Here is a 22750-nt window from a genome sequence, read left to right as displayed (position 1 = left end):
TTTTAGCATTTGGGTTGGTATCTATTAGCCTAATTTTTGAGCCTCAGCTCTGCTCAGTCCGAGACAAATAAATCTACATGTTAGAACCTCTAAAATTGATGTTTTTCATGTTTTACTCATATAAACAAAGAGGTGTGCTCATGATATAGCTCTGGCTTGAAGCATGCTAGCTGTTTCCCTATTCACTGGTGGGGAGAACTGGAAATTATGCTAACTCTGACATGAACTGAATGCAGAATGTAGCTTCATTTTTAGTATTAAGGCATTAGACTTGTACTGAACTTCTTGTCTGTGTCATTTATATGTTGGATTCCTCTGTCTCAGTGTGATTATTTGTTGTCTTTTCCCAGCCTCTCTTTAGCATTCTCCAACATCAGTTGGTCGGTCAGTGCCCACTGGTCTCCAGAGGCCCATAATAAACAACGTTACTGGTCTTCTTGTTTGCTGGGCTCTTGTGGCTTCTTTGACACTCTCAGCCTATGGCAAGGCCTCTTTTGGTCAGATCTGCTTACTTTGTCGGGGAGCCAATCACCAATTCATTCCCAAAGCCTCAGAGGTTCAAAAGCCAAGTGCATAATTGCTCCTTAAATCAATCTGCAAATTTCGTGGTATCCGAGCGGCAAGTTGGCCTGGAATCGTTTATTCACAAGGAACAGCTGTTCATAGTATGCATTTAGAGTCGCAGAAAATATTACAGTGTCCTGGAGGAAATTACATGTGAATTGGGGATGATACATTCAATTATAAGCCTGTGGTTTCCATGCATTTCATATTAGCCTTAGTACAATTCATCCTATTTGTTAACCTTTAAGGGCATCATTGTGTTTTTGCGGTTCTGATTGTGGGAGAGACCACACAGCTAGAAAAGTGTCCCAGCTCTGTGTCTGACAGGTTTCCCACCACATAGTTTGAGATGTGTCCCTAAATCCCTCTTCATAAACTTCACTCTGTTTGTGTGCGAGACAGAAGATGCAGCCAGCACGGTTGTCACAGTGTCACTTTAAAAAACAAAGAACAGACAGGACTCATGTCAGTCTTTCCACCTTAATAACAGCTCCTCTTCACACACACACTTTGATGCCCACGGCTTTATGAGTCCTGCTTAATGCACACTGTCCTGCTTGCTGCCTCAGTCTATCTCTCTTTAGCTTTCTGTCTCCATCTCCTTCTTCCTCTTTCCCTCCCTCCTTCTGTCTTTCTCTGTCTCTTCACTCCTCCCACTCCTCCTCCTCTCCCTGCTGTATTTGCAGTCAGCTTTAGTGCCAGACACCCTGAGGCAGCGGTAGCGCCAGCGAGTCTTCCCACCTCTGTTTTTGTGGTGGGAGATGACATGTCGAAGCTTTGAAGGGCAGAGGAAGGGAGGGAGAGGGGGAGGGAACGGGAAGGGAAGGAGCACATCACTCGGCGCGGAGGAAAAGCAAGGGACCCAGAGAGAATGTCATGTGGCCTGCAGTCCGCCCAGATATTCTCTTTCTCTCCCTCTCTCTCCTTCTCGGGCTGTCTATGTGGGCAGGCAGGAATGGCGACAGGAAGCAACCCCTCCTCCTTCCTCCCTTCATCCTCTCCTACCCTCCTTTAGCTCTCTGCTCACTCCTCATGTCTTCCCCGCTTTGCCACCCCCTTTTCCTCTTTCCTATTCCACCTCCCTCTCTGCACCTCTTCTCTCCCTTCTCAGGGCCAAGTTTCTGTTCGTAAACTGCCTTTTTTTTTCTTTTCATCCCCTTCTTTCGCTTTGTCTGTCTTCCTCACCCACAGGCGTGCCTGTGCATCATAACTCACTTGGTGTTGAAGTGTGCTGAGGTGTGTTGAGGTGTGTTGAGGTGTAAACTGTCAGTGACTAGCAGACAAAACATGTTTGATTTTGGTATTACTCATCTTTCCTTTAAAAAAATCTAGGTGTATTTTTTTCCATGCATACATGGCTACCATACATGCCTTACACTGCATTTTAATACGCTATGTTTCACAAAGCCGGTGCCATTAAAATAACTGTAAAATTCCCACAGAGCAAGGCTAATAAAACAAAATCCTAATAAAAATACCAGCAAATGTGATCTGGGCTTTCAGGTATTTAACTGTTTATATTCCCACTGGAGAAATGTGGGGTTTGTGTACTAATATGTGTATCGGAGCAATGGGATTAGCACTGAGGTAGACAGGATGGGGCCGCACACAAATGATCAAACATCCTGTCAGATATGCTCTGGTGAATGAAAGAGGTAGTCTTGCCTTTGTTTGTTTCACAGAGAAAACAGAAGACGCTCACAGTGACTCTCCAAATCAAGCTAATAAAATGATGAAAGGAACACAGAAGTCTTCACCGTGGCATTAAAAAAATCCCACTGACTTTGATATGTGCTTCTAACAACCACACCACCACTCTTGTGGCTGCCTTCTCACCTGTGCTCTTTCAAAGCAGTGACATATCAGTTACACGTGTAAAGCACACATGAAAACACAGACAGTTTTAAAATGTCTGAGCTGTGATCAAAGATTTACTGGTTAGTGCCCAAAGAGACACTGACATGCTTTTAAATGTATCCAAAATTACTGAGTGTTTTGGTTGAGCCTCAGTGTACTCACTAGTATGTTTGTATTTTTAAATGTAGCTCTTACTACATTTAGCCCTAGCTGACTCTGTTATGCTTTGATAAATTATAATGCAGACAGCTACAGTGGCTTCATTTTTGGCTCTCATCATTCATAAAAATTAAGCATCATCTTTATCTATTTTGTCAGGTCTAAAATCATGCTGCATTTCCTTTGTGGTGACTCATAGTCTGTTTTTCTGCAGACCATATATTATGGCAAGCAGCAAAACTGTATTTCCGCCAGTGGCCACTTGAGGCTTACAAAATCCATATTGACTATTGTGTTAAAATATCTAATGTCAGCATTGAACTAAACCACCTAGCACAAAAAATTTATAAATTGTTTTCTCCCTAGTTAGAGCTGATAAGTGTACCTGGCAACTCTTTTGGTGAGTGAATTTTTAGTTTTTTTAGCGTTAGCCCAAAGTTCTATGGATGTAGCATGCTAACCAAGCTAGCTAATGCAGCCTGATAACACTTCATCTGATCTAAATGTGATGACGTCTTTTGTGAGCTCCAAAGAAAGAAAATGGCTACAAAATGCTGGCATGTGCACACATTTGTGAAAATAGGAATTTGTAAGTTTATGTTCGGATTTGGAAATTTGGCAACCTTGTTAACAGAACGTATTATTAGTATTATCTCAAAAAACAAATACAAATACATTGTTTCCCTACATTTTCCATTTGCATATCTTAAAAGTGAGTTGAGATAACCAACTGAGATATACTGGATCTAAGATGGAAATTTGGTTTTATTCTTTTGAAGTGAAGTGCTTTTAATGCAGATTCTTTAGTCAACATACAAATCTGAGTACATGCTTTTATACATACTGAAATAAAATAAAAAACAGATAACTACTGAGAGTTAGATTACGACAATAACACTCCCGAGGATGCAAAACAAAATAGACGTCACTTGTTGACCAAAATATGTGGCCTTCTCTCATCAGATGAGCTCACTTGCTGCTAAAACACTCACATGTATGTGTGTGTGTGCATGTGTGTGTGTTTATATCATTGAATGACATACTGTTTGTGTTTACATGCATTTGTATGGATTGTTTCACTGCAGGCCAGTTTGATATTTCAAGCCATTGCGAGCGTCAGAAAGGGAAGAGATTACAGGGTAGAGCAGCAATAACACACACTATTAGCAAGACAAGGTGTTATTATGCCTCTGGTGTCAGGTGAGATGTCAGAGCAGCGGCTGTGTGTCATGCTTACAATTGCTAGATCAGCAGACTTACACAGTAACGAGTCAACCTGCTCTCTGAAATACATTAACAAAAAGGCAAATATATAAATCTTTTCTAAACGAAAAGTAATGTTTTGTTTTCATAGCTTGATTAGCTGATATTTTCTGGAGAAAATATGGTTGGTTTTGGAATAAAACATTCAAAAATAAATCAAAATTGATACAAAATGACATTTTGAAATGTCTAGTTATGAAACCTGTCATCACATTGCAGCATATACAGAGTCTCTTAATTGTTTGGATAAAGTCACAAACCAGCCTGCTGTTACAGTGCACTTTTATTCTTTCACTTTCAGATTTGAAATTTCCTCTGTGAGCTTTTCTCTTTACAGTAAGTGTGTTAAAAGCATTAAGAAAATGCCCGTGGCCGCAAATGTGAATGAGCACATAAATTTTGCCGGCCTCTTTTTTCTCTCCTTCTTTCTTGTTGCGTCTAAATTTTCCATGCCTGGCCTCCCTACTGCTGAGAGTGCTGTTCCTCGAAGCCGCAGTGTATTTTGAAGCAAGGTCGGGAGAGAGCCAGAGGCTCCAAAATCAGTCACAAGACTCCCAGTGTTCCACTGTTCGGCTTGGTCTTGGCATCGACTCCTGACCAGAGAGGTCTAGCTAGCCGCAGCCACTGTGTGTGTATGTGTGTGTGTTTGTGTGTGAACATATATACCCTTTCCCCCTTCCAGCTTCTAAGACTATATAGAAATAGCTACGGTTGCCTCGTTTATGGGCTCTCCCACATAGACACAGTACCCAGGTGTGAGTCAGAGAGGCTCGAGTAAAGTTTCTGTTGGAAGAATTTTCAGTTTTTGTTATAACCCCCAATCCATACACACAGTCTCCGCAATAGTAAAGTATGCATGTAACTTAAGTGGAAGTGAGCCCAGATGTACTGGAGTTTGACAAATATGAACACAGGCAATTCAGGGGAGCTCCTCTAAATTGCTTCCATACAGGCTGACAGTGATGAGGTCATCCCTCACAGAAAAAAAAGAGCCAGTGATTCTGACAATGCTCAAATTTCATATTTTTTGCAGTGCTGTTATTATAGACCATCATACAGCAAGAGGATAGTCTGTCGTCAGCCATAAGCTTGTCTTAAAGATAGACCTACAGCATTCTGTTTAGAAAAAAAAAGGATGGCATTGGGGGATGAGGGTGGACCACACATCAAATGCTCACACTCGATTAACACATATGGATCTGACATTAATCCTCAAGGTTCCTTTAAGTATGTCAATGGAAAGCCATCCATCTGTCTTCGTCTTCAGACGGAATATCCACCCGGGGTCTGGAAGTCTAGGACGCAGCACGCAAAACCACAGTGAATATAAATAAATGGCTGTATTTCTCTCTCTGCTTTTGTCTGGTCAGGACACTCCATGGAGAGCCTGCCAAGTTGAGCATCTACATTTGGGTTTGGCTGTTCCCCTCTGCCGACAGCTCAGCCCAGGCCAAACCACAGGAAAAGGAAGCAAAAAGGTTCTCTCTGAAGGGCTTATAAAATATTGTCCCGGGTAAAAATGGCCGAGGTGAATGGCAACATTCAGTTTCTCCACTACAAATAAAAGGGTTTTTGAAGTACAGACACTGGGTAGTCATTGTTATTTTTTCTTCCTTTGCTGCTCAGGCACTTATGTTTTACTTTTCTCATAGTTCATTTTATGTTGGTAGTAAGTGCTCTGTGCTTTCTTGCAGAGATATTGTGCATGATATGGTTTAATAACCCCAAAGAATAGTACTTCTAACTGTTTAGTATCACCTCTGTATAGTAATGATTTCAAATTACCTGGAAATATCATCACTTATAAAATTTGGTCTGTGAAATCCATGTGATTGCTTTTTTTTTTAAACAGTTTTATATTAGTTGGAAATATAGTAAAAGTATATGATAAAACCCAGACTATTTTCATAACAGCCAAATGTGTTTGGGAAAAATTAATGATGTAGCTTCATGGTGCTCCTTTAGCCAAGCTTTTCAGGTGTTAAATGCTAATGATTGAACTCAAAAAAGTATTACATATTATTTACCAGTATCATTGTGTCAGGGCAAGCAAAGTTAGCTGTGCTTATCCAGTGAAATCTAAAAGGCAACAAATTAAAACCTATTAAAACCTAAGTAAAAATGATTTCCTTTCTTAGCGCTCAAACATGATTAGGTCATAAAAATTCTAGTCATCATTATTTGAACTACTGCCATTTTTGTGGATAAGCCTCTGGTCTTTCACGTGAAATTCATGGGAGACTAGCGTGCTAGACAAGCTGCTGCTGGCACAGCTTTCACTACTCTGAGATCTGTTACAATACAATCTGCACATTGTGTGGAAACTGACCCAGCATTAGCCGGTAAATGAGTACTCTGTGACGAAGATTTTTCTATTTTGTTTTTTACAGAAAGGCAGACATCGTCTCTATTTGCCTTTCTGTAAAAATACCACTAATATTTTCCATAAAAACAGGACACAAGTATTTGTTTTCTCTTATAGAGCGATATTGCAATTTAGTTGCATCCATAATGCAGGGTAAAACAATTGATGACTATCTTTCATCCCTCAGAAACACCGCTGGAACCTGTGCCTGATCAAAACTGTTTGTGTTAAGCAGTGTTTATGGTTTAATTTTACGTTACACTGATTTATTATAGGATAACTTACCTGTAGGAGGAAATCAAGGCTTCCTTCTGCTGCCTTTTTTTTTTCAAATGGGTGAATAGTTGTTCAGTAAGATACATTTATAAGCCAAACCGTTTATTTACAAGTATTACATTATATGCAGGAATGCTGTTATACTAGCATAAATCTCTCCTTCTCCAGAGAATCCCAGTTTGTTAATGGTGAGTCATACTTACATAAGAAATAAGTATTATCATATCCTATTATTATAGGTTAAGTCATATTGGCATCTTGTCACTACTACCCCAAGCACTCTGAATGACAAATGGATGAACATTTGATAACTAGCTATGGTTAGCTAATTAGCTTTTACATTATTGACACATCCTGACAGAAAATATGCATGACTGTTTGTACTTTGCTTTTATCTTAGTGACATTGTAAGAAGTGGGATTCTTCACTCCTCTGGCAGTAAATTTGTTGTTTTTAGCTATGAAAATACTTTGGAAGATCCGGTATATGGATAAAAAATACTTAAATGTTGCTCTTCTTTCAAGACGTGGTCTAAATATGCTTGTTTGAAACTGCTGGAAAAATTACTATCCAGCATTGGCCAGTTAGCTGTAATGGTGTTTTTGCTTTTCAGGGTCATGTAAATGCAAACTATGAAGTCCCTCCAGTGGGCGTAAACAAATCAAAGCACCAGCTTAGTGCTCAAAGTAGCGGTGTAAATGAAACATATGAAACCAGAAAAAATTTAAAACATTGTCAGACTTTAAAACGTTAAAGTGCCAGTAATGAGTTGAGTTACCAGTTTTACCAGTGTTCAGCATACCTGCAATGTGAACATATAACTGTAAAATTGAAGCGATCTGTGGTGGTTGTGGAAAGAACCTCTTCCATTCCAAGATTTACCCTCACAACAAACACACATATATAATACAAACCAATGTCAAAAATAGTTAGAGTCAAAAAGTAAAGCAAACTAATCACCTCCTACACTCACAGATACAAACCAAACACACAAACATGCACCACATGCATCCTCCCATCTTCCCACCCACTGTTTCCTTGACAGTGTCTTAGACAGAATGTAGTTGCATATCTTTTGTGCATGGATCTCTGTTGCATGTCCCACATATTTCCCAGTAAGCTTAACAACAGATCAGAATTAATGAGTGTTTAAAGACTTGAAGACATGAAGGTGCATGAGTGCATGGCTAAAAGCACCGGAGCATGGAGCGTATGCACGCACGAGGTGTGTGTGAGGGCTCAGGCCGCCTTTGTCATGTGATGTGCATGGAGGGCCATCTGGTCACCCATGCCATGCCGTGGTCCCTGTGAAGTGCTGTCAGCGTGGCTGTTGTGGTCTCCCGTGGCGACTGGAGGCTTGCTGCACAGCACTTCCAGCCCAGGCAGCCGACCTCAGAAAAGGAAATTTGGGTCGCTGAAATGGAGGGGTTGCTCCCGAGCTATTTACAGAGCCCTCTACCGGTCCAGCACCACCCACGATATTCCATATGAGAATCAGTGTGTGTGTGGTGACTTGTGGTATATGTGAATGTTGGGGGTTGAGGAATAGAAGGGGGTGGTGGGGCAAGTTTGTATGTGCCTGTGTGTGTGAATACTTTTATGAGGAAATGCTAGCTTTACACTTATATGTGCTGGCATGTGTGGCGTGGCTTAGCATACAAAAGCATTTATATTTAAAGCGTTGTTAAAAAACTATGCTATTCTATAATCAGAAACTTTACACCTTGTCTACGTTACACTTAAATTATACCCTGAAACAAACAAAACAGTAACCTTCACTGATTCATGTGGCACATGCTACGCAATATATAGGAGCTACAAGTCGGTATTTTGTGAATGACAAATCATCAGTCCCTCTCAAATTTATGGATACTGTATATAAAGAGACAATACTGGAGCTGCAATCGAGCCAATCCTTTTCTAACCTTTCCTGCATAAACATCTGGGGGCGTCATGGTTGCTGAGCATGGAAATACGATGAGGATATGGAGAAGAGCGGAGCCTCAGATTAATGAGAAACCTGCCTGTAGGAAACTTTGGTTCAAGTGAGATCATGGGCATTCTCTTTTGATGCCCATCACTTTGGTTTAGTGGTTTTTTGGTTGAGACTCGGGAAATAATGCTGAAACGGAGCCTTGGAGCCATTCACCAAGATGCAGAGAATGCGATATATTGTATTCACATCACGCCTACTTCTTTCAAACATGACTTGTACTGAGAAGTGGGAAAGTCATTTGATTTTTGTAATAAATCAGTAGTTCAAATGAGTACCCTGTCTTTGTGCTTTTGATGTATCTGAGATAGGTAAGCAAGTAAACAATCTCTTGACGCCCACGGGACGAGGACAGTGCACTGCCACCCAAGGGGAGACCTCCAGCATCACTCAAAGTCTTCTTATGTTGTGAATATTAGGTTAAGGTTATTTTAGGCCGACCTGCTCTAGCAGCAAATTACAGTGCAAGAAAGGGGGTGAAAAACCAAGTGGGCTGTCTAGTGTGTAATTTTCCCGTTTCTTTTTCAAAGGATGAGGTATTCCTCGAGGAAGCCCTGTTAAATTTACAAGCCATGACCCCACATCAGCGGGAAGGAGACTCCTCTGACAGGGAAGAGGAGGCATGGACGGAGGTTTATGACTTGATGTCTAGCGCTTGATGGAGCTAGCTTGTTGCTTTTCAAAAATCTTTACTGTCTATTAATCAGATTCAGAGCAAGTAATCAAAGTACTGAGTTTGGCTCTGAGTTCAAAAGAAAAAAAAGCGATAAATCAGACACGTCAAGCACCTCTGTCACGGTTTAGCGCAAATGTTCGTACATACCAAACTTGGCTGGTATGAGATTCGTGAATAAAACCCTGATTTAAAGAAACCTCACCCTGAATAAAGGTCTTTCCTGCCTGAACAAGAGATCAGCCTTTAGAAGAATGAAGATGATCACTGCTTACTCTTTAAGTGCAACTCCAGACGTCTCAGTCATAATTATGCCAGTCTAGGAGAATTACAGGCACCCTGGCATTACCTCTAATACACGCTAAGATACACACACACTTGCTTCTTCTGTATCAAAAGGTTCTACACTCTTGTTTTCTCATGATTCCAGTTGGTAAACTCTTCAGAAAACCATTTAGCTTTGCGACTTTGATCTCTGCCAAGATTGCTGGCTATAATTATGAGTTAAGCAGCAGAGGCTAAATTACAACCAGGGAGTTTGTGACACCCGAAGGCAAATGACTGAGACTGTTGCCGTGTAAGGATGTTAATACACGTATATATGCATTATGGATACCTCCACTTCTTCTCCACTTCTTGCAGTATGAGTCCATATATTCTTCCTCTGATTTTCCAAGGGGCCCTTGGCTTACTAGTGTGGGGAGGGGGCGGGGATATGCTCTGCAGTGCGGCTTGCTGGTTAATTATGGGTCGCGAGCTGCTGCTCGGCTGGCCTGGGCGGGTGTTGGAGCCAGTGGGTCTGGCACAGGGAGGTCTGGCCACAGACCCCGGCGGTGACGGCATGAAGTCTGGGACGAGTCAGAACACCAGCCCGGGGTTTGGAGCATTCCTCACATTCCCTCCTCCCATGGCTGCCTGCCTGCCTGTATGTGTATGTGTGGATATGAATAAGACAGAGAGCAAGGGAAGGAGATGTGTGAAATATCCAATATGTTTGCATGTTCATAAACATATGTACACAGGATGTGTGCATGTTTTACATCTTTTGCTGAGTGGATAGTGCAGCAAAGGCAAAAACAGGGCCAGATCAGTGACAACAAGCAGTAACTGTGGTGATATCTGAGGCTGAGAAGGAGAAGAACAACTTGATTAAATAGCCACTGTACAGACAAACATCTTTAGAAAACTTACATGAGTTGCTCTTGAATGTTTTTGACTAGAACAAGCAGTCTATTATTGTGCAACTTATTTAAAGCAAAGCAGTTTAGTTTCACTCTTAGTGGATGAAAAACTGTGCTAAAGACAGAAGTCAGAAAACATGAATTTGTAGCATCACGAATCCTCTGAAACTTGGGCTTTAATTTAGCAGATTTAACATTTAACAGACTAAGACACATTGGTAAATCTGGAAAGCCCCTTTCACATAATGCTGCTGCCACCATGCCTATATGTTTGTTTTAAATTGCAGTTTTAATATAAAATCTTAGATAAGTAAATGAACAGGAAAGGCTGTTGTTTGAAATACTTTTCAGATTTGTCCTCATCTTTCCCCCTACTTTTTAAAATTGTTTGTAAATAACATATAATTTATATTTTAACTGTCCTTGGTGATAGCATTTTGGCTTTATTTTATGATATAGCTTAAGATTAAGGCACTGAATGGAAATATAAATATAATATGAGTATCAGCAAATCATTTAAATCACTGGAAATAATATTAAGACCTGGGCCAAATGAATATACATTTGTAGTTTTTGGCATAGCTGCCATACAGATGTTGCCTTTTCAGGTGAAGCCTTGCTTGTTTGGCTAAAAAAGAAAAGAAAAAAGCCAAACCACATTCTGTATGTATTCCAACAGCATGGCTCATAGTAGTACTCAACTGGGTACTAAACTTGCCTTCCTGCAGTCCAGACCTTGATTTCAATCAAAATGGAATAAAAAAATATGAGAATAGAAACTTTAAGACTAGAAGTCCAAGATTGTGCAAGAACGCCCAACATTTGATGTCCTCAGTTGTTGAATGCTTACAGAGTGCTGTTAAAAGAGAAGGTAATGCAACAGATGTTAAATATGGCACAGTTGCAGCTTTTCCGAGATGTGTTGCTGGCATAAAATTCAAAATTCTTTTTTATTGGCACAATTTTATATTATTTATACAACTATACGTTTTTTTTTGTTTGCTGTTTTATTTACTACTTAGCATCCCACTTTTTTCCAGAAGTGTAATGAGTGCAGCTGAAAGATAAAGTATGTTGATATTTGACATATTATAAACTGTAATTGTGATTAGCATCAATTTTACAGCTTTTTTTTTTTTTTTAACATTTTCAGTTTCTATCATTTTAATCAAAGTGTGTAAGTTTGTATTACAGAAGGAAGAAAGTGCTTAAAATCTATCAAGGCCTACTTTAACCATTTAACATTAACCTGTCTGCATTTAAGTGCTAAGTTAACAGGTTTCCATACTGAGCAGGCAGGTCATGCAGTGTTAGATAATGCCTTGTTAGTGTAACATGCAATTTTCTGATCTTAATCTGAACCCTGCTGCTTGTGACAGACAGTGACTGCAAGTTTGTGCCCCGCTTGCGGAGCTTTACGGCAAAAGTTAAACAATGTGGTTTTAGTTCTAAGACACCTGGTCTGAGACTACATTGGACAGGTTTCATGGAGAGGTTTTTGTTTTGAGAGAGTGTTTGGAAGAGACGAGACCTGCTGTAGACACAGACAGGTGAGTGGGCTGGAAAGACAATGAGGAAGTCTCGGCACACTGAAAACGCAGATCAAAGCTGGCTGCACATCAACAGGCTGCACTGTGTACATAGTTCAGGCCTTGGCTTACAAATCGCTGTATTTCTTTCTTTGTCACTGTGTCAAAGGATTTATACCTTTTTTTCATAAACCTGTCACATCAGCTCACCTGTGTGTTGTCCCACAAGCACCATGACACGTACTCTGAACTGCCTGTGTCAACATATTTACATGCAGTCACCTTTCTCGTGCAGCTGTTAAAATTTCTCGACTCCAAGAGAGGGACGCGATTTTATTTTTAGCTCTTTTGATGCTGAGCTATGCTTTAAAAATACTCACACAAGGAAGGAACTTCCTCACTTTTGTCTTCAAGCATCATATTCAATCTGTGCAGCTTCACCCAAAGGTAAAGAGTTAGTTTACTCAAAAATAGCTCCAAAGTGGGGGAGAGGGCCACCAAAAAAGCCCTATTTCTTTCTCCCCACATAACCTTTATTTTGACAAGGCTGGGAGAATAGAGTATTTATATATGGGGCTGTGTGCTGTGGTTTCCCCACAATTACAGAGTGGCAGTGCTTAGACTGAGAGGCGTGCTGGAGGTTTATAGAGGGGGACATGGAGGAGCAGGGACGTGAGGGAACCAGCCCTCCTGAGGCTCTTACAACCTGATGTATATAGTCTTAAATGTCACGCTTTGGTGCAGAAATATGACATATACCCAAAGACTTTTTTTATATTTTCCAACAAATTTCTCAAAAACTTTAAACTTAAAAATGTGTGTCCTAATATTTTTACGCATTTAAAAGTATGAACAGAATTTGTGTAAGGGTGAGCCAAACCTCCATAGCCCCAAACCTTTACATTGCAATGAGGCTCAATTTCAGTGTTTAAAAGGTGGTCAGTAATGTTTTGAGTGGTTCTGGCGTGGGCCGGAGTTTCTCTTTGTAGATCTACTGTTTTATGGTTGAGATATAAACAAGGATTTTCTACCAAACGTCTTGCACAACCGCTGCAAGCCACGTAGAGGAGAACAGTGGGAGTTTGTGTTTGTTTCGTGGATGCTGTGTTGAATCTGGCAGCGGCCTCTGCAGAGGTGAGCAGAGAGGGGGGAAGCGGGCTTTGCGGTTCTGCCGGGAGCCTGGAAGTCAGTCAGGGCGGTGGCTGAACCACCTTCCCTCCACAATCCAGCCCACTCCCCAAACACATATACGGGTGAGTGCATTTCACAGAAAAGCACATGAGTACACACACGCTTGCACAAATTCACCAACTTCATCTCCTCCTCTCTTCTTACAAGTTCCTCAGCACAGTGGATGCAGAAAGATGGCGTGCCAGCCAGGCAGCAGCAAATACAAGCCAGCCTTATTTACAAGGATAGCATGTGATGGCAGCAGCTACACGCACCAGAGAGGCTGATGCCACAAGAGAGTAAATTTAATTAAACACTTCACATTCAAAGAAGAATAAGTTGTTTGATGATATCCACTTTTAATCAAATTTTTTCCCCCCTTGCTCACCACTGAATTTCATTTTGCTTCAGACTTGCTCTTGCCTGCCTATATGTCAAGCCTGGCTTTGAAATGCAATACTTCGCCAGGGGTGTGAACAAGCTTGTTGTGTCTCTAGTGCTAGAATGACAGATACCTGCAAGGGGCTAACCAACAAGTAGAGCTGGTGCTGATAGGAACACATACACAGTGTGTGCTGTGAAATAGGCATTTCTCTCTTTGGCATAATGTAGCATATTCTGCAGTGTGTGATGATAACAGTCTGATCCTGTGTTTTTTATATAAAGCCAAACTGATCACCTGAGTCTCCTTGTTCCTGTTTCCATGCTTGTTCATGTTCCCTCCTACGCCTGGATTCTGTCACTATGGCGGCAAAACAAATACTCGCATTAGAGGTAGCATTTCAATCACAAAAGCGGCGTCTTTTACCCACATTAAAGGATGTTATGGTTTGCGAGCGGAGACAATAGTGCATTAAGGTGTACAGAATGCATTGTGGCACTGCTTGCATTTGTGGTTGTTAGACTTAGAGTGCATTGTGCTGTACACAGTGCGGTTTCAAGCACAACTGACGATAAATGGGAGAATTTTGTGATGTCACGGCCACGGTGAAATGTTAAGATGCTGCTGGCAGAGTTGGTTAAATGACTTTCTGAAACGTGAGCTGACTAGAAGTACCCACACGTCTGGCTACGAGGAAATATAATTGTTGGATCAGTTTTCAACCTTGTAAGTGTTTATGTCCAGTCAGTCATTGTACTGGTGCATTCAAAATGCAACTGGAGACAAACAGCAAAATGAATAAATGCACTCATGTTGAAAGACCAAGTTCTGGGTTATATTTTAGGTATGTTATTATATATTACCACTGTTCCATTGTTCCATGTAAGCAGACTTTTTTGTTGTACGGGATCAGAGCGGTCATAATGGAACATTCATAGGGTAATGTAATCTGTAGGAAGATTTTAGAATAACAAAGATTGCACATAAATTGTCACCATTTTATCTGTAGGTCATTTATATATCTATATATTTACATATTTAAAAGTATAATATGTAAATGAATGTACTTGGGTTTTTTTGTTTTGTTTTTTTCCTCCACTAATGACTTAATGCCAGGATACAGATGTGTGGTGATGAGTAATGCTATCTTAGAGCAAGAAGGTTCTGGGTTTCAGTTTCAGCTGGTTCAGGCCTTTCTGTGGAGATTTTGCACATTCTCCCTGCGCTTGCATGGTTCTTTCCAGCCACTCTGGTGTTCTTCCACAGGCCAAAGACATGCTCGTTAGGTTAATTGGTGATTCTAAAATTGGCCATGAGTTTGAATGATTGTCTTCCTCACTGTTTTCACCCTGAAAAACCGGCTTCTGGTGCAGGGTGTACTCTGCCTCTTGCTTTATGACAGCTCGGGTAGACTCCAGGCCTCGACCCTGAATTGGATAAGCAGAAGACAATGGATGCACGGATATAATTTTTAATATAAAATAGCAGAGAAAAAACAAAACAAAACTGAAACATCTCACACTTAGCGTGATTTGTAGCATGAATAGGATATAATTGGAGATTATGTATCAAAATTTCAGTAGCGCGACAACGCCTCCAAACCAGGCCCGGGAACCGTCGCCAGTCCCTTTTGAGGCCTTCCCCAAACTGCAGCTCAATGCATGTCCAAGCATTCACCTTTCCCTACTAAGACGCTGTCAAAACTAAAATGAGGACATGGGGCCAGCTAGTGAAAAACAACTTTGGGGAGAGACTGGGTCTTTTATAACTGAAGACAAAAATGGGAAAATATCTTGTTTAACTCATTCCGGGCCATCTACATTGCATAATACGATGAAAAGATTCATGGAATCCAGAGAATTAGACAGCATATGTCACATCACACGTCGAAGACATCTGAAAAATAAATGCTTGCTCTGAATCTGATGCCAGAGTGGCACAGCATGGGCGGGCACATTAATGGTGCAACGCTTTGAAGGCGCCGCTAAAGTTGACTGATATATACGCGTCCCAACAGGTTCTAATAAACATGCTCCTCTTTCAACTATTTTGTTTTTTTCGAATATGCAACTGGCATCAGTTTCAAAAGGACGTGACATTTTCTGAGAACAAGTGCTACGTATTTTCAAACTCACAGAGGCTTTTTAAATGATCTGCAAATCACTGCGCTGTGTTTTTCTTAACATTTTATACAGCAGACCAATTTTTTTTTGGGGGGGGGGGGGGGGGGGGGCGGGGGGGAAACTGGGTTCTATTTCAGATGTCATATCAGCTTTCATCGACAACTACTGAAGATCAACATGCTACCACCCAACAGGTTTGTCATTAGATTTGCATGCAGGCCAGCTTTATTTTCTCTGCCTCTTCCTCTTCTCTCTGCACTCGGTGGCAGATCAAATAGGAGTCGGTCCCATCACCTGTCAGAGGAATGTGCCAGCACTCCCATCCATCAGTAGCTCGACTAGATCAGGCAGAGCCGTGGCTCGCTGTAGGCCCCAGAGAGCCTTCGGGGCAGCAGCACCTTACCTGGTTAATCAGCTAGAATGCTCATGCGCAAGTGTGTGTGTGTTTGTCGTGCAGGTAAAGATCAGCAGACAGGTCTACACTCATGCATGTTTACAAGGCATCGACGCAGGCAGCGGTTCCATCACGTGACCCGACATGTCCTGCCCTGCTTTAGCGGCCTATGTGATGTCTGCGGTTTAGACAGGGCGTTCCAGCGCGTTCACCACCAAGCTGGGAGAAAGAGGGGGATTTGGCATGTGTCAACAGGCATACCTGTAACCAGGGAGATGTGCCCTGCAGGCACCTAGTGATTTTCTCATGATTGTGATGGCCAGACGCAGACGACAGGGCTTGCAAAAGTAGACTCCTCAGCAGGACTGAGGTGGCTTAGCGTGGCGTCAGACACACACACCACTACATTCCACTGGGATGCTTTTTTTGCGCAAAGGGAGGGGTGGTACACCGAGTGTGTTTGTGTACATGCGCGCTACTGTGCCTGTTTGTGTGACTTTATCACAATTACTGTTTGTGTTTGTGGGCATTGAGGGCCAGTGTCATGATAGCACTCAGGGAACAGAACACAGGTCCAACCCTGAGAACCTGAGGAACCGGAGTAGACGTCAGGGGACTATCGGAGTCTAAGGGGCTTAGCCTTGCCCGACACAAACACTTACTTACTGTGTCTGCTGTCTCCATCACTGTGTATTGTAAAACAAGAGCTTTAGTGGAGACAGTGGATCTGACAGGTACTCCTACCTGGGCTTGAGCTTTTCGTTACATATCTCGTGTTTATTTTTGGTTTTGCTCATGTTGAAACGACAACTCCATCACTCACAATATTCCTCTTGTATTTTCTCTCTCCCATGTCATCCCCCAGACTTTTCTGTGAAGCGTTCCCAAAGCCAAGCCACAACAACAACAAGGCCTCAAATGTGTGGAAAAAGGTGGGTGAAGAATATTAATCTAACTTGGCAGTTGAGAGGAAAGGCCCGTCCTGTGTGAGAATTTGCGGGGTCTTTAAGTAATAGCTGGCAAATAAAAGTGAATGATTGACATCAGCTGTCACGAGGTACAAGAAGAAACACTTGCTCAAGAGAGAGATGCCAGAGCAACTCCTACAGTTGCACTTCTAGGACAGCCACACCTAAACGCTGCCTTCTTTGTGATCTCAGTTGTCACTTTTTGGCTTCATGAACAGCAGCGAAAGTGTTCTTTACTTTCAGTGTAACACGCTTTTATTCAAGAGTTTCTCTGGCAGTGGGAAGGTGATTAAACAGTGAAAATAACATAAAAAACAAAAATATATAGTCCATTAAAAAGTTACGTACACTGATTACGCCTAGACTAACTTAATGTAATGTATCCCCATATCCAGTCTCTTGCCAGTTAAAATTAGATAAGTGTTTCACACATTTGCAACCTCATTTACCTCGTAATAGCACTCATTATGCTGTAATGGGCCTACATCCTTTTGTCAATAATTTACATTTGGCTAACAGGAAAGCTGATATGATAATTAGCACGAACTAGTAATAGACCCTCAGGTAAGTCTTTCCTAGCTGACTTGTGTAATAATAATAATAACAGGGTTCCTCCATGACCAGTGATAGTTGAAGCAGGGGGAATCTCTAATTGCTCCAATTATCAAGGGAAACCTGCATTCCAGCAGGTGCAGCATGAGCCTGGATCTGCCGACTGTTATGACTGCACTTATTAGATTACCCTGAGAAACAATTTAAATAACTGCCTCTCGCTCTAAGCCTGTTTTTCTAGAGCAAAATAAAAGAGTTTCTAATAGTCGATTTTACATGAGAAAGTTATTTAATATTTAAGAAGTTTGTTTAGGGTGTGTTGGGGGTGTTACTAGAAGAACAGGGTGGCACTCTGGATTAAAACGAATGCACCGATGAATGTAATCAGCTATTCACCTCAGACGAACTCGTGAGTTTACAGAGCGCTCAGGGCACGATTCCAGTGACAGTCTTCTCCTTTGTTGTGCTGCCAGCTTGTTACTGCAGATGGACTCAGTCCATGTTGAAAATCCATCTATTATGCTTTCTTTTTCTTTCTGCTTATTCTGGAACAAGGTGCACATACGCGTGCACTTCCAAGGCCAAGAGGCGCCAGAGCGCAGGACGTTGTCAGCGGCTGTCACGGCTAAGCCTGGGCCATCTCGTGTCAAGAGCTTTGGATTAGTCACACTCTTAGGTATGCTGTGCGAATTATTTATTAGCGAGCACCACCACATGCGCACTGTCAGTGACAGCTAGGATTTATAGCTCCGGTGTCCATGGCAGGAGCAAGAAGCGCACATTAATTAGGGAAATGGAGACAAAGTGTAGCTGGACATCATGGCACTTCATTTATACTGGCGTTCTACCCCCCATTGTGCATGTTTAATTGGAAATATCATTGAAAATGTGCATTGCACGATCACACAGCTGATGAGTGGGACCCAGAGTTGCAAGCAACAGCTGATATTAGTCACTCTAAATGTTAAGCCGTGGGAAGACACACTCAAAAGTTACAAAGTAGTGTTAGGCCAGAGGTCTTAGAGGAACTAATGGATGGAGGTGAAGGGGTTTCAGTGTTGTCATGAATTATTAAATAGGATCAGGTTTCCGGTGCTCTTGTATACTTACAAATCCTCCAGTGCATGGGGAGTAGGACCTTGGTTCTTCTTGCACAGTGGAAAGAAAACCAACACCTGTAATCCCTACGAGGTGTCGAGCAGGAGGAGGACGCCGCCGCTCTGAATTTCATGTGTTTTTAAATGTTCAAAACATGCAAACATTCAGTATCTGTGCATGCAGGCCTGTAGATTTGGTGTATATTGCATTTGGAAATTGCGGAAAAAGTTTGATATTTAGTAAAAAATAACAAACAAAAACTCGACAAAATAATTGCAAAGTTATATATTTACAATTTCTTCTATTTCGCCAAGTCATTTGTGTGAATTATTATGGATTTATTTTCTAATCCAAAAAGGCTCTTTACAGGATAGTGTAGGTGTATGAAAATAAAACTCACAGCGAGGAAGTGACAGGTAGGTTTTTGGATTCAACCTTTCCACTACCGATAACAACAATGACAGCTGTGCCAATGGTATTCAGAGTAGTTTATGACTTTGTATGTCGTCATTGTTAATAAAATGTATAACTTACCGTTCTGTCAAGTTCTTTAACGTGTGAATGTTAGAACACCCGTCTATTTGTGCATGCATGTTTCTGACCTGCATGCTTGAGTCCCCATTCATCGACTAACAAGTTAGGCAGGGGTATGGGGAGCAGCAGCTTTATTGCTGTACTTTGAATTATTTAAACATCTTTACCGACACTGCCGCTGATCTCCGGGAAGTACGATGCCCCCCGTCAGCTCCTGTTTCCACAGCACTAATTACATCTACACTTTCATGGTATGCCTTGTCTTCTCAGAGGAACCACTATTGAAAGGCTCCCTGTTAGGATAATAGCAGAAGATGATAATCTAAAGCACTTTGGGTACAGGGGCAGTTTGTTAATGCCTCGCAAATTACTTTACTGGCCTGTTTAAAAGTGAAGATTGCCTGTTATTACCTTTCAGTGTGGAGTAACATCTTAGCATGTTATATATTTAATTTTAATGACAACCTTTCATCCACACCATCGTGATTTAGTTGTATGTCTACTTCGGAGGGAACAGTCACTTGCACAGTCATCCCTGAGATATGACCTATTTTCCTGGAGTGCTTTGTTTGTATACATGACAGATGTAAATATATGTTTCGTGTCATTCAACCTTCTGGTGCTGGCGCCACTGATGCACTTTTTTGTTGCATATCACACTTGGCACAGACACACAAACCTTCCACTGCGCCTCGGAATAAATCTGAAAGCAGCGTAGGGAGATGTCTACCTTGATTTTGGCTTTTGTGATGGCTTTTTTTAAAAAAAAAGACTGATAGAAGGACGGGAAAGAAAATCAGAGCAGCTTCAGGACAAAAAGCAGCTCTGTGGTGTAAATCACATTTTCAGACCTTCATAGGTGTCTGCTGCAGACTTTTCTGGCTGTGTCAACCACTTGTCTGCGTTAGCTCATCATTTGAGGATTGAGAGGGGTCTGAGCAAACTCCCTTCAGGGTGAAATGGAAAATCCCAATCTGTCCTGTCCTCTGTATTTCCCTGGCAGTGAGGTCATGTTGTCTGCCTAACCACAGACCTTGGAACTGAAGCCCGCTGGTTTGGATCACTGGGTGGCAGTGTTGAGCCAAAATGGAGGGAAAGATGGAGGAGGGAAAAGATGAGAGGAGGACTGTGGCTCCATGCACATACAGTACAGTATGTCCTCAACAGGCGAGATGAGAATGTTGACAAGCAACAATAAGTTCATTAAAACAACGCTACAGGGAGAAATTGCTTTAGATTTCTTATTTTTCTGTTTTCATTAAATGATTTCTCAGCCATAGTTCACCTGTTCATTTTCAGGTGTAAGGACAGGCCACACTACGCACAAAACTATTTTATTCCTAAGTGACCCAGTTGTTTCCTCGGGGGCTGCAAGAGACTGAAGGCATTGTGAGTGCTGAGGTTGAGGGACTTGCCTGTCACCAGCTATAGCCCTAAGAAGAGGGCCTCTGTCTCTACTTTGTTATAACAGTGACACGAGGACAAGGAGATACTTCCAAGGGAACCTTGTTTTAGAGATCGGTTGATGATGAAGTGTCTTGCTCTGGATTCACAAGTGTTGATGGCAGCTGTCAGCACTTCTTTGATGGGTGTCCCTCAAAAATGCCAATAAACTGATAAATATTACAAACAAGACAGGAGGCGTTTCTGCTTAGCATTTCCTTTTCTCTGCATGACTGTTTTGTAATCTTAAAAAAGTAAATTCCAAAATGTCTTTAACCCGCCTTTCTGAAGTCTTGACCCTTTGAATGCTCTCCACAAACCTCTCTGTTTCAGTCATTTTGGAGTGGAGACATACCCAGCGCTCCTTAATGGCCCTTTGTTCAACCTACAGGCTTACAGGTCAGGGGTCAACTGCACCTGAGGCCGATTCCCACAAACAAAAGCTCTGTGTTTACTGGCACCAAGTGACCACTTCCCTGTCTACCTTAGGGGGAACACACAGAAATATAACAGACGGAATAACAGAGAAGCACGTAGCTGTGGTTATTTGTCATAATGCCATTTGGATGTTTGCTGATAATTGCTGTATCTACTAAGAGCATTTAAAGTAAAACAGTCATTGTATCATGGTACTGCTAAAACAACTAAAGGGAAAAGCAACCTTCGAAAGGTACGAGAACCTAGAAGTCAAGATGTTGTCTTATCATTAAGGACTATCCCAGAGTTTTTATGTGAGAAGATGAAAGTTTTTCATATGATGACATATAAAAAGCAGCTCTACCAGGGTGGCATTTAAGAGCAAAGAAGGTGAAACTGTGTCCAAAACCTCTCCACAACCACCCAAAACCAAACCATATCAAGTTTAATCTAACTTCAACCCCAGGGACATTAATCCAAACTGAAGGGTTGGGTCAGCATTTTCAGACCTTCACTCTCTTAAAAAAAAAAAAAAAAAAAATGATGTGGAGACAGAATAGACAAAACATTAAAACCATCTGTCTAATATGTCCCCGTTGTGCTGCTGAAACAGCTCTGACCCATTGTGGCATGGACACAGGACCTCTGGGGCACATCCTTTTTTAGATGTCTGGCACCAGGAAGATCCTTTGGGTGCTGTGGTGGATGAGGCTTATTCCTGTGCATCTCATGGACCTGGGCAGTTTGGATGCTGGGTCATTGGTTTGGGCTTTTTTTTAAGTTTCAAGTTCCTCAAAGTCATTTCTGTGTAGTTTTGGTAATGTGGCTATGTGTGCTTGCAACATTGTTTAAAGGCTTCTTATTGTAACAAAAGGATAAGTGTTATTGACTTTGTCAGGTTTTAATGTCTCAATACATTCATCACAGACACATCAGATATTCCAAGCATCTTGATTTTTTGTTTTTCATCATCCTGCTGTATCAATGTCCTGAAATCCTTGCTGACCCTGTGTAAGAAAACAATTCCCTGTACCTCCTGCAACAGAGACAGCCATTCCCAGCTCCTCTGGCACAGCGTCAAGGACAGCAGATGGGAATCCTTAAGCTGCCATCTACATGCTTCAGAACATCTGCCCACGAACCAGAACATAAGGGGGGGCTTTGCTGACCAAACTGAACCCTGAGAAGAAATAAAAGAAACCGTGGAGTCTGGCAGTAGTTGAGCTGGGGGTGGGGTCTTTGGCAGAAAGGGGATCTTACCTGTCAGGACACGAGCAGAACAGGTAAGAGCCCCCCCTCCTCGTCCCTAAGGCCCTGCCTGCTCTTGTTTTGTTGCATTCAAACACACACAGCTCCACCTGTCACTCTGTCACTTGGACTAAGAACCAGCAGGGTGCTTCCCTCCACCCTTTCCACCCTCTACTACATACTCCATCTCTGTTACACCCACCCATTCTCATATAAGTCCAACTGCTTCGCTGCAATTTTTTTTTTACCATAAATTGTTATTTGTTCTTCTGCAGGCTTTTAATTTAATAGTAAATTTTATAGTTTACTGCTGCCTTCCAGACATCCAGCTTGAGAGCTTTCTGAAGGTGCCCAGAGTTTTCTTTCTGCTGTTGAAAACTATCCACGGTCTGCTCAGCAAGTATACCATTTTCCTTCCTTTTTCCAGAAACAGCAGCAGTGGTTTGATCTGTGCAGTTAGCGTGAGCAGCAACATCTGCCACTTTTGGACAGACAAATAAAAGAAACACAAACAACATTAACAGCAAATCCCAAAAAGACACCGCAGTCCTGCCCACAGCC

The 22750-nt window shown here is 41.7% G+C and overlaps 1 long non-coding RNA gene across 1 annotated transcript; it reads left to right on the top strand.

Annotated features, from left to right (window-relative positions):
* The first annotated feature begins 2772 nt into the window (after nucleotides 1-2772).
* Nucleotides 2773-22454, top strand: LOC146512959 (uncharacterized). The gene is made up of 3 exons (XR_014875676.1): nucleotides 2773-2980; nucleotides 5214-5371; nucleotides 16795-22454. It is a non-coding gene; the product is annotated as an uncharacterized LOC146512959 (long non-coding RNA).
* The last annotated feature ends 296 nt before the right edge of the window (nucleotides 22455-22750 follow it).

This window comes from Neolamprologus multifasciatus, chromosome 8 (assembly GCF_963576455.1).
Source record: "Neolamprologus multifasciatus chromosome 8, fNeoMul1.2, whole genome shotgun sequence".
NCBI lineage: Eukaryota > Metazoa > Chordata > Actinopteri > Cichliformes > Cichlidae > Neolamprologus > Neolamprologus multifasciatus.
Note: the sequence above shows the minus strand (reverse complement) of the source record. Positions and strands in the feature narration are given on the sequence as shown.